Source organism: Heterodontus francisci, chromosome 38 (genome assembly GCF_036365525.1).
Source record: "Heterodontus francisci isolate sHetFra1 chromosome 38, sHetFra1.hap1, whole genome shotgun sequence".
In the NCBI taxonomy this organism is placed as follows: Eukaryota; Metazoa; Chordata; class Chondrichthyes; order Heterodontiformes; family Heterodontidae; genus Heterodontus; species Heterodontus francisci.
The window spans coordinates 12,260,326-12,283,694 of NC_090408.1; the positions used below are offsets into that span (position 1 = coordinate 12,260,326).

At 45.9% G+C, this 23,369-nt stretch overlaps 1 long non-coding RNA gene across 1 annotated transcript in view; it reads right to left on the minus strand.

The window, feature by feature from the left end:
* Nucleotides 1-12,239: 12,239 nt before the first annotated feature.
* Nucleotides 12,240-23,369, minus strand: part of LOC137352304 (uncharacterized) — a 110,235-nt gene continuing 99,105 nt past the window's right edge. Inside the window, exons 2-3 of the long non-coding RNA XR_010969671.1 lie at nucleotides 17,999-18,158; nucleotides 12,240-14,478 (exon numbers count right to left, since the gene is read on the minus strand). This is a non-coding gene — a long non-coding RNA (uncharacterized lncRNA). The remainder of the gene's footprint in view (nucleotides 14,479-17,998; nucleotides 18,159-23,369) is intronic.

The window sequence follows — 23,369 nt, forward strand, 5'->3', positions numbered from 1 at the left end:
TTCAGAACTTGCCGCACCCCTAGCCAAGCTGTTCCAATACAGCTACAACCCTGCAATGTGGAAAATTGCCCAAGTATGTCCCGTACACAAAAAGCAGGACAAGTCCAACCCGGCCAATTACTGCCCCATCGGCCTACTCTCAATCATCAGTAAAGTGATGGAAGGTGTCAACGACAGTGCTATCAAGCAGCAATTACTTAGCAATAACCTGCTCAGTGATGCTCAGTTTGGGTTCCGCCAGGGCCACTCAGCTCCTGACCTCATTACAGCCTTGGTTCAAACATGGACAAAAGAGCTGAACTCAAGAGGTGAGGTGAGAACGACTGCCCTTGACATCAAGGCAGCATTTGACCGAGTATGGCATCAAGGAGCCCCAGCAAAACTATGGTCAATGGGAATCAGGGGAAAAACCCTCCGCTGGCTGAAGTCATACCGAGCACAAAGGAAGATTAGAACATTAGAACATTACAGCGCAGTACAGGCCCTTCGGCCCTCGATGTTGCGCCGATCATCTGACCTACACTATTCCATTTTCATCCATATGTCTATCCAATGACCACTTAAATACCCTTAAAGTTGGCGAGTCTACTACTGTTGCAGGCAGGGCGTTCCACGCCCCTACTACTCTCTGCATAAAGAAACTACCTCTGACATCTGTCCTATATCTTTCACCCCTCAACTTAAAGCTATGTCCCCTCGTGTTTGCCATCATCATCCGAGGAAAAAGACTCTCACTATCCACCCTATCTAACCCTCTGATTATCTTGTATGTCTCTATTAAGTCACCTCTCCTCCTCCTTCTCTCTAATGAAAACAACCCCAAGTCCCTCAGCCTTTCCTCAGAAGACCTTCCTTCCATACCAGGCAACATCCTAGTAAATCTCCTCTGCACCCTTTCCAAAGCTTCCACATCCTTCCTATAATGCGGTGACCAGAACTGCACGCAACACTCAAGGTGCGGCCTCACCAGAGTTTTGTACAGCTGCATCATGACCTCGTGGCTCCGAAACTCGATCCCCCTACTAATAAAAGCTAACACACCATATGCCTTCTTAACAGCCCTATTAACCTGGGTAGCAACTTTCAGGGATTTATGTACCTGGACACCAAGATCTCTCTGCTCATCTACACAACCAAGAATCTTCCCATTAGCCCAGTACTCTGCATTGCTGTTACTCCTTCCAAAGTGAATCACCTCACACTTCTCCGCATTAAACTCCATTTGCCATCTCTCAGCCCAGCTCTGCAGCCTATCTATGTCCCTCTGTACCCTACAACACCCTTCGACACTATCCACAACTCCACCGACCTTCGTGTCATCCGCAAATTTACTAACCCACCCTTCTACACCCTCATCCAGGTCATTTATAAAAATGACAAACAGCAGTGGCCCCAAAACAGAACCTTGCGGTCCACCACTAGTAACTAAACTCCAGGATGAACATTTGCCATCAACCACCACCCTCTGTCTTCTTTCAGCGAGCCAATTTCTGATCCAAAGCTCGAAATCACCTTCAACCCCATACTTCCGTATTTTCTGCAATAGCCTACCGTGGGGAACCTTATCAAACGCCTTACTGAAATCCATATACACCACATCCACGGCTTTACCCTCATCCACCTGTTTGGTCACCTTCTCGAAAAACTCAATAAGGTTTGTGAGGCACGACCTACCTTTCACAAAACCGTGCTGACTATCGCAAATGAACTTATTCTTTTCAAGATGATTATAAATCCTATCTCTTATAACCCTTTCCAACATTTTACCCACAACCGAAGTAAGGCTCACAGGTCTATAATTACCAGGGCTGTCTCTACTCCCCTTCTTGAACAAGGGGACAACATTTGCTATCCTCCAGTCCTCCGGCACTACTCCTGTCGACAATGACGACATAAAGATCAACAACAACGGCTCTGCAATCTCCTCCCTGGCTTCCCAGAGAATCCTAGGATAAATCCCATCTGGCCCAGGGGACTTATCTATTTTAAAAGCAAAATACTGCGGATGCTGGAAATCTGAAACAAAAACAAGAAATGCTGGATTCACTCAGCAGGTCTGGCAGCATCTGTGGAAAGAGAAGCAGAGTTAACGTTTCGCGTCAGTGACCCTTCTTCGGAACTGACAAATATTAGAAAAGTCACAGATTATAAACAAGTGAGGTGGGGGTTGGGCTTATCTATTTTCACTCTTTCCAAAATTGCTAACACCTCCTCCTTGTGAATCTCAATCCCATCTAGCCCAGTAGGCTTTATCTCAGTAATCTCCTCGGCAACATTTTCTTTCTCTACTGTAAATACTGACGAAAAATATTCATTTAACGCTTCCCCTATCTCCTCTGATTCCGCACACAACTTCCCACTACTATCCTTGATTGGCCCTGTTCTAACTCTTATCATTCTTTTATTCCTGATATACCTATAGAAAGCCTTAGGGTTTTCTTTGATCCTATCCGCCAATGACTTCTCGTGTCCTCTCCTTGCTCTTCTTAGCCCTCCCTTTAGATCCTTCCTGGCTAGCTTGTAACTCTCAAGCGCCCTAACTGAGCCTTCACGTCTCATCCTAACATAAGCCGCCCTCTTCCTCTTGACAAGCGCTTCAACTTCTTGAGTAAACCACGGCTCCCTCGCTCGACAACTTCCTCCCTGCCTGACAGGTACATACTTATCAAGGACACGCAGTAGCTGCTCCTTGAATAAGCTCCACATTTCGTTTGTGCCCATCCCCTGCAGTTTCCTTCCCCATCCTACACATCCTAAATCTTGCCTAATCGCGTCATAATTTCCTTTCCCCCAGCTATAATTCTTGCCCTGCGGTATATACCTGTCCCTGCCCATCGCTAAGGTAAACCTAACCGAATTGTGATCACTATCGCCAAAGTGCTCACCTACATCTAAATCGAACACCTGGCCGGGTTCATTACCCAGTACCAAATCCAATGTGGCATCGCCCCTGGTTGGCCTGTCCACATACTGTGTCAGAAAACCCTCCTGCACACACTGGACAAAAACAGACCCATCTAAAGTACTCGAACTATAGTATTTCCAGTCAATATTTGGAAAGTTAAAGTCCCCCATAACCACTACCCTGTTACTCTCGCTCCTGTCGAGAATCATCTTCGCTATCCTTTCCTCTACATCTCTGGAACTATTTGGAGGTCTATAGAAAACTCCCAACAGGGTGACCTCTCCTGTCCTGTTTCTAACCTCGGCCCATACTACCTCAGTAGACGAGTCCTCAAACGTTCTTTCTGCCGCTGTAATACTTTCCTTGATTAACAATGCCACACCCCCCCCCTCTTTTACCCTCTTCTCTGTTCTTACTGAAACATCTAAATCCCGGAACCTGCAACATCCATTCCTGCCCCTACTCTACCCATGTCTCTGAAATGGCCACAACATCAGGATCCCAGGTACCAACCCATGCTGCAAGCTCACCCACCTTATTTCGGATGCTCCTGGCGTTGAAGTAGACACACTTTAAACCAAGTTCTTGCTTGCCAGTGCCCTCTTGCGTCCCTGTAACCTTATCCCCTACCTCACTACTCTCAACAGCCTGTACACTGGAACTACAATTTAGGTTCCCATTCCCCTGCTGATTTAGTTTAAACCCCCCCGAAGAGCGCTAACAAATCTCCCCCCCAGGATATTGGTACCCCTCTGGTTCAGGTGAAGACCATCCTGTTTGTAGAGGTCCCACCTACCCCAGAAAGAGCCCCAATTATCCAGGAAACCAAAACCCTCCCTCCTACACCATCCCTGCAGCCACGTGTTCAACTCCTCTCTCTCCCTATTCCTCTCTTCGCTAGCACGTGGCACGGGCAACAACCCAGAGATAACAACTCTGGTTGTTCTCGCTCTAAGCTTCCACCCTCGCTCCCTGAATTTCTGCCTTAAATCCCCATCTCTCTTCCTTCCTATGTCGTTGGTGCCTATGTGGACCACGACTTGGGGGTGCTCCCCCTCCCCCTTAAGGATCCCAAAAACACGATCAGAGACATCACGTACCCTGGCACCTGGGAGGTAACACACCAACCGTGAGTCTCTCTCGTTCCCACAGAACCTCCTATCTGTTCCCCTAACTATGGAGTCCCCAATGACTAATGTTCTGCTCCTCTTCCCCTTTCCCTTCTGAGCAACAGGGACAGACTCTGTGCCAGAGACCTGCACCCCATTGCTTACCCCTGGTAAGTCGTCCCCCCCAACAGTATCCAAAACGGTATACCTGTTGTTGAGGGAAACGGCCACAGGGGATCCCTGCACTGCCTGCTGGTTCCCTTTCCTTCCCCTGACGGTAACCTATCTACCTACTTCTTTTACCTGAGGTGTGACTGCCTCCCTATAACTCCTGTCAATAATCCCCTCCGCCTCCCGAATGATGGTTGTGGTTGTTGGAGATCAATCATCTGAGCTCCAGGACATCACTGCAGGAGTTCCTCAGGGTAGTGTCCCAGGCCCAACCATTTTCAGCTGCTTCATCAATGACCTTCCTTCAATCATAAGGTCAGAAGTGGGGATGTTCGCTGATGATTGCACAATGTTCAGCACCATTCATGACTCGTCAGATACTGAAGCAGTCCATATAGAAATGCAGCAAGACCTGGACAATATCCAGTCTTGGGCTGATAAGTGGCAAGTAACATTCGCGCCACACAAATGCCAGGGAATGAATATTTCCATCAAGAGAGAATCTAACCATCTCCCCTTGACATTCAATGGCATTACCATCGCTGAATCCCCCACTATCAACATCCTAGGGGCTACCATTGACCAGAAACTGAACTGGAGTAGCCATATAATTACCGTGGCTACAAGAGCAGGTCAGAGGCTAGGAATCCTGCGGCGAGTAACCCATCTCCTGACTTCCCAAAGCCTGTCCACCATCTACAAGGCACAAGTCAGGAGTGTGATGGAATGCTCTCCACTTGCCTGGATGGGTGCAGCTCCAACAACACTCAATAAGCTCGACACCATCCAGGACAAAGCAGCCTGCTTGATTGGCACCCCATCTACAAACATTCACTCCCTCCACCACCGACGCACAGTGGCAGCAGTGTGTACCATCTACAAGATGCACTGCAGCAATGCACCAAGGCTCCTTAGACAGCACCTTCAAAACTCACCACCTCTACCAACTAGAAAGACAAGGGCAGCAAATGCATGGGAACACCACCACCTGCAAATTCCCTTCCAAGTCACACAGCATCCTGGCTTGGAACTATATCGCCGTTCCTTCACTGTCGCTGGATCAAAATCCTGGAACTCTCTTCCTAACAGCACTGTGGGTGTACCTACCCCACATGGATCGCAGCGGATCAAGAAGGCAGCTCACCACCACCTTCTCAAGTGCAATTAGGGATGGGCAATATATGCTGGCCTGCCCAGCGATGCCCACATCCCATGAATAAATAAAAAAAAATCACAGTAAGATGATACACAAGATATGCTAATTGGAGTAAGATAGTAGTACTGGATAAGAGGAGTAGTGTATAGCTGCACTGGGGTCAGTTGTGTGCTGTGTAGCTCAGGAAGTGGCCCTGGACTTTGCCTAAACTTGGGAAGTGGTCCTGGAGTTTGACAGTATGTAAGGGGTATCATTGTGGAGGTTAGCAGTGTTAAGGGGTGAGATATACTATTTGATCCATCCTGTCAGAACTACAGCAGTGGATCAGGAGAACTACTATAGAATGTTAGGGGCTCTGTCTGTACATGTGAGTCTCTTGCTCTTTCTCAGCTTAACACCCTTTTCTAAAGTTTGAGTGTTTGTAATTGAAAACAAACAAAAGCTGCAACACAAGAGTCTAACATTTTTCCACTTTCAATCGCAACAGATTTTTTTTTTAAAAAAAGCTCAATATGGCTTTTACCTGAAAAATAGCTTTTGCAATTTGTTCTCCAGCTTTCCTTCAAATCATTTGAAAAACAATAAAATACATTTTGTCAGAAGTGAAAATAGAGACATTCCAACATTTGGATCGACAAATGCTGCTGACACATCTAGGAATCTGGGCATACTGCACGTGCTCAGACTCTAGGATTACCTTCCACTGATAAAGTCAATGCTCTGGGAGAGGCCAAAGCCTTCAAGTAAAAATTAATTAAGAGTCATAACAAAAGTGGCAAAGAAACTTGGAAAGCTGTTAACAAGGCATACGGGATCCTTGGCTTTATAAATAGAGCCATAGATTGCTAAACCTTTATAAAACACTGGTTAGGCTGCAGTTGGGGTATTGTATCTAACTTTGGGCATCAGACTTTAGGAATTATGGCCAGGTCTTTGTGATGGAAATCACACCTGCCAAATGGAAACATATTAATTTTGTCATAGGGGATGCTACTTGAAATCTTGTTACTGGATATTGCAAATAATTTGTTTAAAAAGTGGAAATGACCAGCTGAAAACATGGTTGCACATTTGCATTCTGAGAAGACAAGGAGTAGCTGTGAGACCGTTGAATAGAGAGACAATGGGAATGCTCATTGATTCAATTAGTGAGATGGGTTTTGTCAATAGTGGTGATCAATATCCTTTGACTGTGTAAGAGCCAGTAGTCTACCCCCTACTGAGTGTGTCTGGAAAGCTTTGAAATCCAACACTCCTCCAAGAAGCTTCTGTTTCAAACAAAGAGGTGGTCATATGACCTACCTGCTGGCCAGACTGGGGTTTTTTGAATTGTGAAACACACAGAAAGGAAAAAGATTGCAACTGGACTGGCAGAAGAAAAGCCTCGCTCCCTCTCTCTATCGCTCTCTCCAGAAAAGTCCCAGGGAACTGATGGTGGCAGCTTGGACTTCAAGACTACAGACAAAGCCCCTCTTTGGCCTTCTGGTACCAGAGAAACAAGTCTGGAATTATGCACGCGGCCCCAGCGAGGACTCCCACACCTTAACTTCAATCAAGGACATTACGTCAAAGACACAAAAGACAGTACCTGCATTCCATTTATTGCCAACTCTACTTCAACATTCCCCCAGCTCTTTCTTCCCCTTTGTATCTATTTGTGTGTGTGTTTCTCTCGTATGCACGCGAGCATGGTTGTGCCGCATATTTTAGTAATTTTAACCGGGTTAGAGTGATAAGGCTAATAAACTTCCATCTTTCTTGTTTAAACCTTAGAAAACCTCTCTGATTCGTTCATTTACAATTGTACTGAGAATGCAGTGAGCAAAGACTCAGTGAGGTGGTGAGCTAAAATCACTGTGTTTTAAAAGATAAACCCTGTTACGGCCAAACCAGAGAAGGGGCAAGAGGGGAGCCTGATACCCCTTCCTCACCTGGTCGTAACACCTTGGAGAGGGTACAGAGGAGATTTACTAGGATAGTACCAGGGATGCAGCACTTCAGTTATGTGAAAGACTGGAGAATCTGGGAGTGTTCTTCAGAGAGCAGAGAATGTTAAATGGAGTTTTGATAGAGGTGTTCAAAATCAGGAAGTGTTTTGATAGATCACATAAGGTGAAACTGTTTCCAGTGGTGGAAGAGTCAGTAACCAGAGGCCCCAGACTTAAGGTAATTGGCAAAAGAACTAAAAGCACCATGAGGAATAAAATTATGCAGTGCGTTGTCATGATCTGGAATGCACTGCCTGACAGTATGGTGAAGCAGATAAAATAGTAAATTTCAAAAGGGAATTAAACAAATACTTAAAGGGGAATCATTTGCAGGGCTACAGGGAAAGAGCAGGGGAGTGGAATTAATTGGATAGCTCTTTCAAAGACCTGACACAGACATGATGGGCTGAATGGCCTCCTTCTGTGCTGTGAGATTCTGTGAGTCTACGATAAAGACAATGGATAAATCTAATCAAGTTATTGTGATTTTTTAAAAAATAGTTTAATGTTGTCTGTAGCCTTATTTTAGACATTGGTAATTTCAGTTACAATAAAACAAAACAGGAGAAAAATCAGTGTGGTGAAAAATTGAAACTCTCAGATAGGGTTTTACCATTCGCAATGTTGATATATAGATTTCCATTAGCAATGTTGATTTAGGGAGCTTCCGTGTAAAAGTGTGACAACTAAATCATTACACTAGATGTTAGGTTTGTTGAACCAGAAGATTATGGCAGACACAACATTTTTAATAAAATATAGATATAGAGATAGGAAAAGTAAGGGAATGATAGACAGAAATTGAGATCTCGAGGGAAATAGGGGGAGATTAGAAAAGCAAAAATGGAAAAGAAAGAAAGTACGGGAAATTAAACAGAAAATATAGAAGCTTCTTGTAGTGTGTTAGAGTTCAGCTCATTTGGAGACACCCAAAGTATCAGGATTAAAGGAATATAGACGTAAGTCTACTAGTAAATTATCAGACATTAACTTAGCATTAAAAAGGCTACTTAATACATGATCTAAGTAGAAATTCTCCACTCTGCCATGCTCCCTGATACTGTAATCACTGAAGTTGTTGAGGAAGGAAGCAAATCCAAAGTGGTGACTCTGCATGGGATTATAAACTAATAATATTTTATAAAAGAGTGAATTAGTTACAAATATACTTTTTTTCAAAGATCAGATGGGAGGGGAAGTCCTCTGAGTATAAAGAACTTCTTCAAAAATTTCCTTTCCCCATCGGGTTATGTAAAAGTCTACATCATCTATACATTAGGCGTGCCTAATCCTCACAAGAGACCTGCTATAATTTACTGCCATCACTGAGACATCTCTATATATTCCAACATAGTATTGATAATCCTAATTATTAGTGGTCAACTCATCATTGAATAATATCTACATTATAGTTGTAGAAACCTGTTCAAGCTGGCTTTAAGTACTGGCGTCAATATACATGAGGAGTTCACTGACCATCTAAACGTTCTGATGCTAATCGACAGGTCAGTCAAGTACTGGGCAGTAAAAGAGAACCCAAGCAAAAAATGCCCCACCCTAGTCTGTCTCTACTCATGTCTGCAGAGGTGAGTCTCTATTATCCTTCTCTAACCACAGTGGCATGCACTTGATCCGTTCATTATATCTGAGTGAAGTAATGGAGTCTACATGGATAATAAATCTGCCCTGTTCTGTTATCTGACACTGATAAATTAACCTGACTCCCTTCATCTGCTACATTCTGTCATCAGATATGTTACCGTCAGATGATTATTTTCAGATGTTTCTGTCTGATCTATACAATGGCTATATTTATGAGTGAAAGCCTGGTCCATAAGACAGGGTTGTGGGATGTGAGTCAGCTTTCAATAGATTGCTCAACAGCCTGTGGTTAAAGGAAACACATAATAGGATTTTATCTAAGAGGGAAAATCTGCCTGGCATTCATCCATGGCCCAAAAGGTAAATTGTGACTGTATTCAAATTCATTTCATGAATAAACAATGATGTGGTTTCATGGACCTTAACGTACCTTATAAAGTTTTGTTAGGAGCTATAATTTTACGAGCTGATATTATCCCCCGTTGTATTTTAATGAACTGGGGCCCTATGTTTTGACATTTTCTGCCAATCTCTTTAACTTAAAATCTAAATGTGACTGGTTCATGAGTTGAACATTGTCAGTGCAAAGTTAACCATAGCCCATTTCATGATATATCTACATTTAGGAATATTTTTATTAATGTTTCTTTCTATTCATCTCCTTTTGTTCAGGTTCCTCACATCACACACAGTCATTCAGACATGGAGACAGACAGTCTGCCTTCTCTCCAAGCTCTGGGGGGGCTGTAATCTCTACTGTTCCCTGGCTCTGTAGGAGAGCTCTTTGTCCTTGTTTTAAATTAGTTCTCAGCGTCATTGGCAAGGCTGCCATTTATCACCCACTCTGATTGCTCGAGGAGGTGGTGATGGGCCTTCTATTTGAACTGCTGCAGTCTGTATGAAGGGACTTCCACAGAGATGATAGGTAGCGAGTTCTTGGATTTTGACCAGGCGACAATGAAGGAACGGTGATATATGGCCAAGTAAGGCTGGTTAATGTGACTTGGAGGAGAAAGTAGAAGTGATTGTTTTCCCATGCACCTGCTACCCTTGTCCTTCTGGTTGCTGGAGGTCGCAGATTTGGGAGGTGCTGCCGAAGAAGCCTTGGAGAGTTGGTGCAATGCATCCTGTAGGCACCACACAGTGCAGCCACTGTAGTGGAAGAGGTGGTCCATACTATGTCGGGTTAGCTGAGACTGGGAACATATCGAGTAGCCAAGCATCCCTGTTTGTCAGTGTCAGGACATAAAGAACTAGTAGATTCATTCCAAAATAATCTGTCTGGAACTCTTGTCATTACATATTTTTTATATTGTGACTTTAAATTCTTTTGACAATTGGCCTTAAAAAAATGGACACATCACCCTGTATTAATTAGCTGAGTAGCAGTTGGTAAAATTAATGTTGGCTGTTTACTGTAGTTTGAAAAATAAAAATCAGCTGTGCAGAGTGTTGCAGTTCAAGCGGTCAAAAAGGACTCACATCATTCCGAAGATATATCTTTTGTTACCTTTTACCAAATCTTTTAGTTAATTAAATCATTTTAACTTATGAGAGACACATTTGTCTGAGTATGTAAAATCAGGAATGAGAAATACCATTTAGCCCAATTAAGCAAGATCCACCTGTATTGTGATCCACACAGCCTAGCACCCAACTGTATTTTGAACACCTTGTTTAAATCTATTAACCCACCCGTGTTAATCCAATTGAATTAACCCTTGAAATAGTTTTTGTTTCTAATATCTGTTATACCTTTTCACCAATTTATGTTTTCTGCTCCTATGATCTGAATCACCATACTCTAATGTCACCTTATCACTTATCCTTAAATGAGGTCAATGTTACCATCTTTCTTCTTCCTGGGCAGAGCTTTTCATGACAGGAGGGTATGCGTGAATTTAGGCACATGGATCAGGGCACCCAGTTTGCGACCCGCAGAATTTAACAGACGGAGAATCGCACAGGCTGCAAATTTGGTGTTTTGATCTTTGAGTTTGAGATATCAGTACATGCTCTTATTGTGCTACGTTCTGCACCAGGAATACTACATTGTAGAATTTACGCTTTGATGAAGTCTCCTGATGAAGCCTTGCTCACCCTTAACCCTCTTACAGACTGTACAGCTTTAGATTTTCAAATATTTCCTCATTGCTTATTTCCTTTACATTTGAGATGATTCTTATTGATCTCCCCTGCACACACTCCCAATGACCACACAGTTCACATCAGATACATTTTTTTTGGAGAATAATATGTGGAATGAGTAATTTGAGACATGACTTGTGGTGAGCGTATCATACTTGGGAGGAACAGGTGACTTTGGAATGATGGTGCCCAAAGCTCTCCATCACTGGGCGTTTTCCTCGTGTCATGTCTGGGTCTATTATAGACTAACGGATGGAGATTGATTGACGTGGTTCGACAACAACTACATTATTGTTGTATCATGCGATAATAGGATGGTAGAAAGTGGGCCTTGGACTTTTATTATCCAGCTATTCCTATGTCCCTGTGTATTCCAAATGAGGTGTGACCAGTGGATTATGAAGTCTCAGTTTGACCTTTGCGGATTTACATGCCACTGTTCTGGCTATCAGCTAACATTGCTTTTATAATTGCTTCTCCACACTGTCTCAATGTTGAAAATGATGAGTCAATGGCTGCTCTAGCCCCTTATTAAGTTATCCAGTGTTACAACAGCTGTCAGGTAAGCATATTGTGCAAAACACACACTCTAAGTTAAAGAGAAATAAATGATACCTTATAAACGAAAGAAAAAACAATCCTACCTTGAATGACCAGAGTAGCATTTTTTTATTTGTTCATGGGATGTGAGTGTCTCTGGCAAGGCCAATATTCATTGCCCATCTCTATCTACCCTTGCGTTAGGGTGGCAAGCCGCCTTCTTGAACGGCTGCAGTCCATGTGGTGTGGGTACTGTTATGTATTTGCCAGTTTGCTGGATATTTTATATATCTGATTTACCTCAGAGAAATGTAGAGATGACATCAGCTCTCAGTCAACAACAGGTTTATTTACAGTACTTTAAAACATCTCAGCACTTACAAGATTTCTACACATTGTCAAACAAAACTCAGGTCTGTTTATTCCGGAATGTTCTTGTATGCTTTCAGTTCCTTGACTCTTAAGCTCTATCCACTGGCTTAAGCAATTAAGCACAGTGAACATCGATCAGTGAACAGACTAACATAATCAAACACAGATCAATTAAACCATTGAACACTACAGGTACATCCCACAGTGCTTTTAGGAAGGGAGTTCCAGGATTTTGACCTAGCGACAGTGAAGGAATGGCGATATAGTTCCAAATCAGGAAGGTGTGTGGCTTGGAGGGAAACTTGCAACTGATGCCCTTGTTCTTCTAGGTGGTAGAGGTCGCGGGTTTGGAAGCTGTTGTCAAAGGAGCCTTGGTGAGCTGCTGCAGTGCATCTTGTAGATGGTACACACTGCTGCCACTGTGCGTCAGTGGCAGAGGGAGTGAATGTTGAAGGTGGTGGATGGGGTGCTGATTAAGCAGGTTGCTTTGTCCTGGATGATGTCAAGTTTCTTGAGTGTTGATGGAGCTGCAATCACCCAGGCAAGTGAAGAATATTCCAGCACACTCCTGCCTTGTGCCTTGTAGATGGTGGACAGGCTTTGGGGAGACAGGAGGTGAGATATTTGTCTTAGAAGTCCCAGCCTCTAACCTGTTCTTGTAGCAATAGTATTTGTGTGGCTGGACAGTTAAGTTTCTGGTCTATGGCAATCCCCAGGGTGTTGATGGTGGAGGATTCAGTGAGGTAATGTTGTTGAATGTCAAGGGGAGATGGTTAGGTTCTCTCTTGCTTGAGATAATCATTTGTGGCATTTGTGTGGTGTGTCTGTTACTTGCCATTTATCACCCCAAGCCTGAATGTTGTCCAGGTCTTGCTGCATGCGGGTATGGACTGTTTCATTATTTGAGGAGTTGTGAATGGTATTGAACACTGTGAACATCCCCACTACTGACCTTAAGATGGAGGGAAGGTCATTGATGAAGCAGCTGAAGATGGTTGGGTCCAGGACACTACCCTGAGAAACTCCTGCAGTGATGTCCTGGAGCTGGGATGTTTGGCCTCCAACAACCACAACCATCTTCTTTTGTGCTAGGTATGACTCCAACCAGTGGAGAGATTTCCCCTTGATTTCCATTGACTTCAATTTTGCTCAGGTTCCTTGATGCCACACTCTTCAAATGGTGCCTCAATGTCAAGGGCAGCCACTCTCACCCACTGTAATTTAGCTGTTGTGTCCATATTTGGACCAAGATTGTAATGAAGTCTGGAGTTGAGCGGCCCTGGCAGAACCCAAACTGAGCATCAGTGAGCCTCTTATTGCTGACTAACTGCCACTTGATAGCACTGTTGATGACACCTTTCATAACTTGGCAGATGACTGAGAATAGACTGATGGGGTGGTAATTGGCTGGATTGGTTTTGTCCTGCTTTTTGTGGACAAGACATACCTGGGCAATTTTTCACATTTTTGGGTAGATGCTGGTGTTGCAGATGTATTGGAAGAGCTTGGCTTGGCTGGGCTAGATCTGGAGCACATTCTGCACCAATATTAAAATATAACAAGTTTTGTGTGGTTTATTTCGAGATTACTGTGAATGCAGAATCATACTGATGCAATTTCCTGTATTTTGTCAGGGAAAATACCTTGCCGGCAAATACAGGGAGAAAAAGGAGCAAAGATGATTATCTATGAAGAATGAATTTATATTTATATAAGTCCCAAAGTGCTTTACAGTTAATTAAGTGTTTTTTTGAAAGTCACTGTTGTGATGTAGGAAACATGGCAACCAATTTGCACACAGCAAAATCCCGCAAACAGCAATGAAATAAATGACACGACCATCTGTTTCAGATGTTAGTTGAGGGATAAATATTGGCCAGAACACATGAAAAACTCCTCTCCTCTTCTGCAAATAGTGGCACAGAATTATTTACATCTATCTAAGAGAACAGGCATGGTTTAACGTCTCATCCAAAAGGCAGCACCTCTGGCAGTGTAGTACTCCCTCAGTGCTAGACTAAAGTACCAGCCTAGATTTTGTGTTCAAGCCTTTGGAGTGGGGCTTGATCCCGAACCTTCTAATTCCAAGGTGAGAGTGCTACCACTGAGCCATGGCTGACAGTTTGAGAAAAGGAGAGATGGAGATTTAATGGTTCATTAATAGGTTGTAGGATATTGGAAGGTAACATAATTGACATCATCAGTACAACACATGAGATCACTGTCCGAGTGACACTTGTGGGTTAATGAGATGTTGCTGCCAAGTGAAGTTTTGGCACATCTTTACTAGTCTGCGAAATATCAACAGTTTAATTGCTCCTGTGTCCTTCTTGCTGTATTTTCACTGTTGGAGGCACATGTGGAAAACAAGCAAGAAAATCCGTGAAGAGAATGTGTAGTCAGATTCTGAATGTGGAGAACTGTGAGCAAAGAGCCAGTGGCTGGAATTTTACCTGGTCAAATCGGGCGCCCTCGGAGACAGCCGAACTGAAAAATAATGGGTGATGAGTTAGGCCGGGTCCCTGTTGTCATTACGCCCAGTCCCCATTGTACGCTGGTCAGATGGCAGGCGAGATGGAGGCTCTGCTCGCCGTCCGATTTAAGGCAATTTAGGGACAACTGAAGTTATTAAAAAGGCAATTGACAGCACTTTTATGTTGGCCATTCAATTTTACGTTTTGCAAACGGGTCAAAGCAGGAGGTTGTGAACCTGGCAGCTTTAAAAGAGCGGTAACTGGTATGTCTGTGAAGGAGTTGGAGGTACTTGAATTTTCATTTCTGTCGGCTTGATTTCTGAGTTAATTGCAAGGTCGGGGCTGTTATTGCTGGCTCACCAGTGTTCACCTGAGTGAGTAAAACTCCTGGTAGGGCCACAGCATCAGTGATTTATCCCGGGTAGGGGAGGGGGTTTGCAAGTGCATATCCTTGCAGCAGGCAGCAAAAAGCTGTCCCCAATACATCTTTGGAATGCTGCAGCCATGGGCATTGTCCACTCGGGAGGAGGGTCATCTAGTGAGGAAGAGAATGCCACAAGGCGGGACAGGGGGACAAGTGACCAGGGAAATCAGCGACCTGCTGGCCAACTGCACCCTGGTTATGGGAGAGGATCAGACAGCCACAGAGTGCACTGAGAGCAAACACCTGTGAGGAGACGAGTCTACCCAGTAGGCAGGGTCTACTGCCCGCGGTCGAGCTTCCTGCAGATGTCAGAGCGCCAGTGCCATAGAAGACTGTGCCTGTCCCGAAAAACTGTCACATCTCTGTGTGAGAGGCTGGCAGTGGAGGTCAGCTGTAGCTGTGTGGGTAGCCATCCAATACTGGTGGCACTGAAGCGAACAGGCGCTCTGAACTTCTATGCATCAGGCTGTTTCCAGGCTTCCACAGGAGACATGTGCGGAATCTCAAAATCATCACCGCACCAGTGCATAAAAATGGTAACTGATGCCATATTCAGGCATGCCAACCAGTTCATCAAGTTCCAGACAGACTCTGCCAGCCAGGTCAAGACAGCCAGAGGCTTCAGCCTCATCGCTGGGTTCCCCATGGTTCAAGGTGTGATTGACTGTACACGTGTGGCCATTAGAGCACCTACAGGTCTGACAGGGGCCTTCATTAATTGAAAGGGTTTCACTTAATGAATGTGCAACTTATCTGTGACCTTTCTTTCTTTGGCCTCCTTATCTCGAGAGACAATGGGTAAGCGCCGAGAGGTGGTCAGTGGTTTGTGAAGCAGCGCCTGGAGTGGCTATAAAGGCCAATGTTGATTTGGTCGCTGTGAGGCGACTATGGAGTGACCTCTCCATGGCGCATGCCTGGGCGGATGTTTGGAGGTTGTGAGTTGCCCGAGCGTCAAAACCCCCCTCTCGGCCTTCCTGGTGGGGTCCAAAGGAGTGCAGAGCACAATGTTTGGCACCAGTATGGCTGCAGGAACTGCCAGAAACATGCCAAAGGTGACACATGACCGCCTTCGGGGTTCCGCTCCGGAATTTCTGTTAGGATTTACTCCCTTAGCCACCGTAAGGGTATATTGCAAGTGTATGCTTATTATCCAGGAAGCAGTCACGACGCATCCATTCTCCGGAATTCCCAGGTGCCAGCGCTGTTCAGCCCCACTGAGTGCCTGCAAGGATGGCTACTCGGTGACAGGGGTTACCTGCTGAAGACATGGCTGATGACACCTGTGAGGAACCTACGGACTAAAGCGGAGGAATGTTACAATGCGAGACATGTGGCCACCAGAGTCCTCATTGAGCAGACCATAGGTCTTCTGAAGATGAGATTTAGGTGCCTGGATCGCTCAGGTGATGCCCTTCAGTATTCGCCAGCAAGAGTATCTCGCATTGTTATCATCTGCTACGCCTTACATAACCTGTCGCTGCAGAGGGGGGAGACCCTGGATGATGAGGACATTGTTCAGCACAAGGCATCCTCAGATGAGGAGGGTAAAGGGGTTGAGGAGGAGGAGGGGGCACAGCCACTTGAATGTCTGAGGGAAGCAGTTGGAGGTTTGCAGGAGTTGAGTGCAAGGGAGGCTAGGGAAGCTCGAATACTCAGGTGTTTCTCCTGATCAGAGGCTCATGACTCATAGTATGCCAGCGACTGACATGTCAATCTGAATTCAGGCCTTCACATCAGCTGGAAGCACAAAAGCACGCACCTGCAGGTGCAAATAGCTGCAATGGTCCACCTTTCCCTCAAACACAACATGGCCCTATGTGGCACCTCCCCCAGTTCTCCATCTCATGTAGAAGAAAAAGATTACCTCATCAGTGACTTGAGACATATAAATAAGCCAAGTCAGAAATTTCATAAGTTTTGTGCACAGCACAACAAAAATTAACATAATTCCAAATTGCACCAGTGACCCCTAAGTGCAGTTAATGTGATTTCTTAAAATGTTTGCGAGTGCTCACGTGTGTTAATGACCCCTCACCGCCAGCCACGGCAGAGGCCGGGAGCTATCCAGGATGCCCCATGGCTTGGGATGACTTTGGCGGGCGTCCTCTGACTGTCCAAGGCCCTGAGGGCCCTGGCATGTTGAGGTGACCCTGAGCAGTCTCAGGAGTACCCTCTGTCATCCTGGGATTCTGAGGTGCTAGTGTCACTGGCAAAGAGGACAATGAGCCACTGTACACATCAGGAGCACCCTGACAGGAGCCCCCAGATGCAAGCAGCTGTTGATCCTGTGCCCTCATGAAGCTCAATTGGGCCTCCCTGCTGACCTCAAAGGGATGAGCAGCTGTCGGTTACCTTCTATAACAGAGCCATTGCTGCATAGAGCTCACTGTCTCTGTGGGGTTTGCAGGTCTTTATGTATCTCCGGCAGGCTTTGGATGGCCTGCTGGATCGGGCCCTCCACTGCAGCTTCCAATCTGTTAATGGAGGAAGCCAGTTGCGCGATGACAGGGACTGTGCAGTACTCATGGCCTGGATGGAGATCTCCAAAGTCCGAGCCAGAGCATGCATCGTCTCTGGTAACTCCCAGAGCTCCATGCACCTCACACTGCACCTGCAGCATCTCCTGCCAAATGGATGTCCTCAGAGGCTCATCAACAGCATGGGGCTCAGCACTGGCCTGGCCTCCTACAGTCCTCTGAGTTTCATAGGCATTGGCCGATACTGCCTCTGGCAGCTGGTCTGGCACTTGTGTGGTGCTGACACCAGGTCGTCACCACGAATCCGAAGACGCAACCAACCCAACGGAGGTGACTATATCTGAGCTGGTGCTTGGTGCAGGGAAAGGAAGCGACCCTGTACCCTCTGAGGTCCCCTCCTCCTCCTGAGAGGTGGATGGATGTGCCCCGGAGACATTGCTTGGCTGCTGCTGCGTTTCACCTTCAGGAGAAAACAATGATCAGGTATGAGCGATACTGCGGACTGCAGGACATGTCATTGACTGTGGTGTGGCCACATGTCTGTGAGTTTGAATTCGCGGGCAACCATCATTGCTTGAACCAGCACCCACCACCCCACCCCCACCTCCACCCCCGCACCCAGGGGAACTCACCTTCCTGGCCAGGTGCTCCGGTCTCAACATTGGCAACTGAGTAGCCTCCGTCCTCCCCAGCAAGCAACAATGCCTCCTCCTCCACATTGGTGAGAAATGCTAGATTGGCAACATCGCCACTGGTCCGTGTCCTCTTTAGGGCATTCTGGTCCCTCTTCTCCTGTGGAGACACATGACAATCATTTCAGTTACTTGACTTGAAGGAGCACCCACTCCTTGTTGAAGATTGTTCAGCAGGACTCAAGCAACCATAGGGAAAAACCCTAGTTAGAGGTGCGTGACCACACAGTTGTTAATTCAGGACTGCAGCTAATTACTGACCCTGCCTTCTTTGGTTGATCTGACCCACAGCTGTCAATCAAAAAATTGCTAACCTTGATTTATACTAGAGCCTTGGCCAACCTGTATCAAGTTCCTGTGAAAGTGCTCTCAGTTATATAGCAGTAGGTCTCAAAGCACTTCACAGGCACTGAAGTATTTTTGCATTGTAGTCACTGTGGCAGGGGAACATTTTGCACAGAGCAAGGACAGCAATAAACTAAATGACTAGATAATCTGTTTTAATGACTTTTCTAAACCAGAACAATGCCACTGCTTTCCTTTAAAGGCAGGACCTCAACTTACCACCTTATAAAACACAGCATTTCCTCAATGCAAGCACTGATGTGTGAGCTTGGATTATGCATAAAGATTTTAGAGTGCATTTTAAACCCACAACCATCTGGTATAGAGGCGAGAGTGCCATCACTGAGTTACAGCTGATATATGCCAGTTAAGCTCATTTAACAAATCAACAACTTTGGTTCATTCTGGTCAGGCTGCCATTTTGATCAATCACATAGGTATATAGGAATGAATGGGATGGCTCATGTCATTTAAACTATTAAAAAAGACATGCATTTCTGTAGTGCCTTTCACAACCTTCAGGCCATCCCAAAACCCTTTACAGCCAACAGCAATGTGGTAATGACCTGATAATCTTTTTTAGTGATGTTGATTGAGGGATAATTATTGGCCAGGGCACCTTCAAAATTGTGCCATGGGATTTTTTACCTCCATCTGAAAGGGCAGACAGAGCTTTGGTTAATGTTTTATCTGGAAGGCAGCAGCTCTGACAGTGCAGCACTCCCTCAGTACTTAATACATGAATACTTATGTTTATACAGCTTGTTATCACATCTTCAGGAAATCCCAAAACACTCCACAATCAACAAGTTACTTTTTGAAATGTAGTTACTGCTGTTTTCCAGACAAACATCGTCAGCTGAATTGCAATAAACAAGATCCCACAAACAACAGTTAGATAAATGATGAGTCACTCTTTCTTCATAGAAATGAAAAGGGATCTTTTTCATTCAATCTGAGAGGGGGGACAGGTCCTCGGTTTAGCAACTCATCAGTGAGGCGGCACCTCGAGTGAAGGATGCTAGCCCAACCTTAAAGTAAAGAGACTAGCATGTATCAGCTGTAGCTCTGTGATAGTATGCTTGTCTCTTGAAACCAAGCTGTTGTGGATTCAAGCCCCCAGTCCCAGATCTTCAGTATGTAATCTAAGTGGCTATTTCATTATTTTGTTGAGGGAATGCTGTTTCTACAGTGTGTTAAATGAAGCCCTGTTTTTTAAAGGAAAGTAGTGGAGTTGTTCTGGTTTAGACAAATCACCTGGTCATTTAGCTCTTTGCTGTCTGTCTTCTTCTTTGGCCTCCTTGTCTCGAGAGACAATGGGTAAGTGCCAAGAGGCAGTCAGTGGTTTGTGAAGCAGCGCCTGGAGTGGCTACAAAGGCCAATTCTAGAGTGACAGGCTCTTCCACAGACGCTGCAGATAAAATTGGTTGTCGTGGCTGTTACACAGTTAGCTGTCTCCTTGCACCTCTATCTTTTTTCCTGCTAACTGCTAAGTCTCTTCGACTCGCCACTCTTTAGCCCCGAGTTTATGGCTGTGCACCAGTTCTGGCAATCACTGGCAACTGACTCCCACGACTTGTGGTCAATGTCACAGGACTTCATGTCGCGTTTGCAGACGTCTTTAAAGCAGAGACATGGACGGCCGGTGGGTTTGATACCAGTGACGAGCTCGCTGTACACTGCGCCCTTAGGGATCCTGCCATCTTCCATGCGGCTCACATGGCCAAGCCATCTCAAGCACCGCTGGCTCAGTAGGGTGTATATACTGGGGATGTTGGCCTCCTCGGGGACTTCTGTGTTGGAGATATGGTCCTGCCACCTGATGCCAAGGATTCTCCGGAGGCAGCAAAGATGGAATGAGTTGAGACATCGCTCTTGGCTGACATACGTTGTCCAGGCCTTGCTGCCGTAGAGCAAGGTACTGAGGACACAGGCTTGATGCACTCGGACTTTTGTGTTCCGTGTCAGTGCGCCATTTTCCCACACTGTCTTGGCCAGTCTGGACATAGCAGTGGATGCCTTTCCCACGCGCTTGTTGATTTCTGCATCGAGAGACAGGTTACTGGTGATAGTTGAGCCTAGGTAGGTGAGCTCTTCAACAACTTCCAGAGCGTCGTCGCCGATATTGATGGATGGAGCATTTCTGACGTCCTGTCCCATGATGTTCGTTTTCTTGAGGCTGATGGTTAGGCGAAATTCGTTGCAGGCAGCCGCAATCCTGTCGCTGAGTCTCTGCAGACCTCTTCAGTGTGAGATGTTAATACAGCATCGTCAGCAAAGAGGAGTTCCCTGATGAGGACTTTGGTCTTCGCTCTAAGACGGGCAAGGTTGAACAACCTGCCCCCTGATCTTGTGTGGAGGAAAATTCCTTCTTCAGAAGACTTGAACGCATGTGAGAGCAGCAGTGAGAAGAAGATCCCAAACAGTGTGGGTGCGAGAACACAGCCCTGTTTCACGCCACTCAGGATAGGAAAGGGATCTGATGAGGTGCCGTTATGCTGAATTGTGCCTTTCATATTGTCATGGAATGAGGTGATGATACCTAGTAGCTTTGGTGGACCTCCGATCTTTGCTAGTAGTCTGAAGAGGCCAAGTCTGCTGACGAGGTCAAAGGCTTTGGTGAGATCTATGAAAGCAACATAGAGGGGCATCTGTTGTTTGTGGCATTTCTCCTGTAGCTTCTGGAGTCTGTTTAAAACGACTCGAGTGAAGACTTTCCCCGCTATGCTGAGCAGGGAGATTCCACGGTAGTTGTTGCAATCACTGCGGTCACCCTTGTTCTTATAGAGGGTGATGATATTGGCATCGTGCATGTCCTGTGGTACTGCTCCCTCATCCCAGCACAGGCAAAGCAGTTCATGGAGTACTGAGAGTATAGCAGGCTTGGCACTCTTGATTATTTCAGGGGTAATGCCGTCCTTTCCAGGGGCTTTTCCACTGGCTAGAGAATCAATGGCATCACTGAGTTCCGATTTTATTGGCTGTTCATCCAGCTCATCCATGACTGGCAGAGGCTGGGCTGCATTGAGGGGGTATCAGTGACAACATTTTCCCTGGAGTACAGTTCTAGGTAATGCTCCACCCAGCGGTCCATTTGCTTGCGTTGGTCAGTGATTGTGTCCCCTGATTTAGATTTGAGGGGGGGCGATCTTCCTGATGGTTGGCCCAAAAGCTCTCTTAATGCCATCATACATTCCTCTGATGTTTCTGGTGTCGGAGGCCAGCTGAATACGACTGCATAGGTGTTGCCAGTCGACACTTGCACAGTGCCTGGCTGTTCTTTGTGCAGTGCTTTTGGCTACTTTAAGTGCTACGGATGTTAACTCGCTGGGGGCTTTCTTGTAGTTCAACAGTGCAATGTGCTTAGCGGCTATGACAGGTTCGAGCTCTTCAAAGTGAGATTGAAACCAGACTGCATTCTGCTTCTCACGTTTGCCAAAGGTGATCATTGCTGAGTCATAGATGGCGTCTCTGATGTGGGCCCACTTGGTCTCTGCATCCCCTGTAGGAGTGTTTTGAAGGGCTTTTTCAAGTGAATTTAGAAACTTATGTAACAGCTGTGGATAAGAAATTCTGTTGGTGTTGATGCACGGGTGGCCCTTCTGCTTGGAGTGATGTAGCTTCTTTGGTTTGAGTCTAACCTTGCTGCACACCAGGGAGTGGTCGGTGTCGCAGTCCACACTGTGGAAGGTGGCACTTTCATGCTGAGCAAAGAGTTTCTGATGGCAAAGCCCACTCCATGCTGTCTTGCTTCTTCAGGATCGCCAACCTGCCAGTAGAAGGTGTAGTCTTGCTCTCTTAGAGATCCGCTCGCAGGGAGGTGTGTCTCCTGAAGGGCTGCAATGTCCACATTGAGTCTACTGAGCTCATTGTTAATGATGGTGGTCTTCCGAGAGTCGTTGATTTGTGTAAGGTCTTCCGACAGGCCAGGACACATAGTTCTGACGTTCCAGCTTGCAAAACGAAGGGCTGGTAACTTCTTTCCTTTTTTCTGTCGTGCTGTTTGATGCGGTGTTACAGTCCACTTGTCGGGCAATGACCCTGAGCTCCAAGCACCCATTGAAGCAGGTGGACTCTGGCGGGACCGAACCTTACTGACCGGGGGCTGCCCGGTATGAGGTGGGCGGTAGCTGTCCAGTGAGATGCAATGACCTCTCCCACCGACAAAGGCAGCCCAGGGTGCCCAATCTCTACGCCAATTGAGCTGGACTTATAACCCAAAACTGCTGTCTTCCGTGTTGTTTTGATCGCTGTGAGGCGACTGTGGAGTGACCTCTCCATGGTGCATGCCTGGGCGGAATGTATGGAGGTTGTGAGTTGCCCAAGTGTCAAAACCCCCCTCTCGGCCCTCCTAGTGGGGTCCAAAGGAGTGCAGAGCATGACGTTTGGCACCGGTATGGCTGTAGGATCTGCTGAAAACATGCCAAAGGTGACACATGACTGCCTTAGGGTTTCCGCTCTGGATTTTCTGTTCGGGTTTTTGCTGTCTGTACTGCACTAAAATGATAGCTTGCTTATGTGCTCACGTCTCTGCAGTGGGGTTTGAACCCAGAACCTCCTAATCTGGCAACAGAGGTACTACTGAGTCATATTATCCATTAGGGGCCAGCTATAGAATTACCACATTATATTTGCATAGCCCAGCAAATACATACAGACAACCTATCTGTGTTTAGGTTGTTGCATATCAAAATATGTCGAGTTATACAAAAGCAAAATACAGCAGATGCTGGGAATCTGAAAGAAAAACATAAAATGCTGAAAATACTCAGCAGGTCAGGCAGCATCTATGGAGAGAGAAACAGAGTTAAGGGCTGAATTTTATGAGCCCCCCCAACGCTGTGGGTCACGGCGGGGGAGGCCTGTAAAATTCGGAGGGGAGAAGCCTGCCTCGCCCCCTGATGTTGAGAAAGCCCGCCACATATTACTGGCGGCAGGGGGACCTCGGTGCGGTACCCCAATTAGA